This window comes from Littorina saxatilis, linkage group LG1, assembly GCF_037325665.1.
Source record: "Littorina saxatilis isolate snail1 linkage group LG1, US_GU_Lsax_2.0, whole genome shotgun sequence".
Lineage (NCBI taxonomy): Eukaryota > Metazoa > Mollusca > Gastropoda > Littorinimorpha > Littorinidae > Littorina > Littorina saxatilis.
The window spans coordinates 40,437,673-40,440,557 of record NC_090245.1 but is presented as its reverse complement, the minus strand read 5'-3'; the positions used below and the strand labels follow the sequence as shown (position 1 = coordinate 40,440,557).

The 2,885-nt window shown below is 45.1% G+C and overlaps 1 long non-coding RNA gene across 1 annotated transcript; it reads left to right on the top strand.

The window, feature by feature from the left end:
* Nucleotides 1-825: 825 nt before the first annotated feature.
* LOC138969277 (uncharacterized) lies at nucleotides 826-2,333 on the top strand. The gene is made up of 3 exons (XR_011456411.1): nucleotides 826-1,862; nucleotides 1,999-2,130; nucleotides 2,220-2,333. It is a non-coding gene; the product is annotated as an uncharacterized lncRNA (long non-coding RNA).
* Nucleotides 2,334-2,885: the final 552 nt, after the last annotated feature.

Genomic DNA, 2,885 nt, shown 5'->3' with positions numbered 1-2,885 from the left:
AAGAAAAGCCCGGAAGCAGGGTCACGCAAGGTCGTGGTTCTCGTAGCAGACGACGGTTATGCCTATCGCCAGTTCCTCTGAACAGTCAAAAGCCATCGCTAGAGTTCGTGTGAATCGCAGCCGTTTGTTGCGTTTAGATTCAGAGGTATTGCAGATAAGCTTACAACGAGTCGCATTGAAATCACAAACTGACGACTACATTGTGAAAAAAAGGAAACTGGATCACACGGGTTCACGATGGCTCAGGGGTAAGATAAACCACGCAAAAATAAATTCTTTGAAAATTGCTCGCTCTTTACGGAGGGCACCCAGGATGTTCTCAAGCGGTGAGTGTTTAAATGAAAGGGTGTTTGTACTGTGTGTAAAAGCCTGTCAGTGTCTGTGATGGTTTACGGGAGGCTGACTGTGCCTTTAAAGATACCTTTGATCCTTCCCGTGTAAAAGAATTATTGACAACCACCGCAGACTTGTCCAGCTTTTACATTGGAAGAGAGTATTTTTTCACTTGACCACATAGCAAAAATCAAAAAATCATAACCTCCTCACATAAACACTCATGTATCATCAAAACAGTCTTTACTATTCCACTATACTTTTCTCATAATGTAGAGTTACTGACAACGACCAACTGATGTAATACACCACCACTACACCGACCCAGAAAACCCAAAATTCTATAAGAACCGTTGAAAAGAAACAAAAACAAAAATCGATGAGCGCAAGAGAACAGTAAGCTGTTTACGACTGTACCCCCCCCCCCCCCTATTCCCAGGCCCATCCGAATCCTCATTGGTGTCTGTATCTGGCACCAGTGTCCCATATGCACGCCGGAACCTCGGCTGTACCCGCGGATAACCGCGGGCTCTGCAGGCTGTTCACCGCGGACAGAAATTGTCAACACGAGTGGTGAGTGTCTGCACAAAATCGTCTCTGCTTTCTCTAAAATAACATATCATTACAAAACTATTGTTTGTACTTCAACCTAAGGTATTATAGCACCCTATCATCGATTTAATTTTTTCCTTTCGTTCGTATGTGAAGGCTGAGCTTCGAGTATTTGTGCATTTCCTGTAAAAAGTGCCAAAATTCTGACTTTACACATTTATTACGGAAATCCAAACTTATTAAACAAGTTGCAGTGAATTGGAATGTTGTTACTAATCATTTGTTGACATGTGGCTCAAGTGGTGTTATCTAAAGCCACACGGTTGAGTCGTATTTCTTGAATCTCTGCCGCCACTGAACGATTTTGCGGCTGTGGCCCGCGGGCAGTGCCGGCTGTGGCCCGCGGGCAGTGCCGGCTGTGGCCCGCGGACAGTGTTTTAAAGTAAAAAGTGGTATTTTCACCACTCTTTGAGCCTTTCAGGGACGATTGATGATGGAGAGAGAAACTCCTTCGCCCAGCTGACGTTTTCTGAGGCTGTGGAAGAAGAGATGCGAAAAAACGGCGATGAAACGGAGGCAGACTTCTGCAGATTGCTTCGAAACTGGTACCGAGCTGATGATGACGGTGGTTTGGACTCTGCTCTGAGACTTCAGTGGCGACTTTCACTACGAACGTGTCTGCTCCAGAGGTACAACCCACACCACTTTCCTCCGCCCGCAGGCTACGTTGGCGGAATACCGGTTGTAACCTTTGAGTCTCTCCTGACCAACATCGAACGAAAAGCTCAAATGTACTGCTTTGCAGAGGATGGAAGCTTCAATGCCAGGGCACTCTCCACATTAGACGCAGAAAATTTCTTCAGCATCCTGGGTGACTTGACACCCGGAGGAGTTGGTCTAGCCATACGTCCTGCAGACATCCCCCGTGCGCTGAAGACTGCCTGTGAGATGACAATCCTCCAAGCAGACTCGAACAAGTATGTTATATTATATATTCAGACAAATCGAGATACAGACAGACACACACATACAGTTTATAAAATAAAAGAATTTGGTTTGCCGAAAAACCCATTTCTGATCGAGCGCCTTTGGTTTACACAGCTAATTCATCAGGTCTTTCTTCGTGCACACAACGAGGGCTCCGGTGTACCCCAAACTGCAGGCATGTCCACCAGTCGACCAACTGCCGGAGGAGAGAGAGAGAGAGGAAGTTGGTGTGTCAAACATGTCTTCCATTCAAACAAGGTGCACTTCAATCAACACAAGCGTAATTAAGAAACGTACCCATGAATCGCAAAAGATTCTGTATTAATGCAATTGTGCTTACCTCTCAGGAATCATGATTTCGATATGCCGGCCCGCAGGCAGAGACGGGGGAAAAGAAAAGCTGCAACCGTGTCAAAACCAAACGAGCCCAGTAAAGGAGCGAGGGGAGTAAGACAGCACCACAAGTATGACGAAACGAAGATTCTGCCACATGTTCGTCTGGGTGTTATCGTGGATTGAGCGAAGAGAGCGAAGAGAGCGAAGAGAGAGAGAGAGAGAGAGAGAGAGAGAGAGAGAGAGAGAGAGAGAGAGAGAGAGAGAGAGAGAGAGAGAGAGAGAGAGAGAGAGAGAGAGAGAGAGAGAGAGAGAGAGAGAGAGAGAGAGAGAGGTTAACATAACACACTTGAAAAAGAAGCTGGTGTCAGAAAATGACATTACAATTAAAGCAACCACACGCTACCTTACTCTATTCAATATGTGGATATCTTTAATTACTTGTGTCTGTTTTAATACATAATGTCTGTTGTCGACATCAATGCGTTCAGTGTAAGTTTAAGTTTTCGCAAATCAATGTATCTGGGTTGATACGTGTGTGTGAAAGTGTAGTGTTTGAGATTATTTGTCTTCCCAAATGCGGAGGACGCTCTGTACTGATTTGGGCAAGTTCTTGTGACTCCAGTGCGATTATTAATTGCATAGTGATTGTTATTCCTAGTAATATGACATGTCTTTGA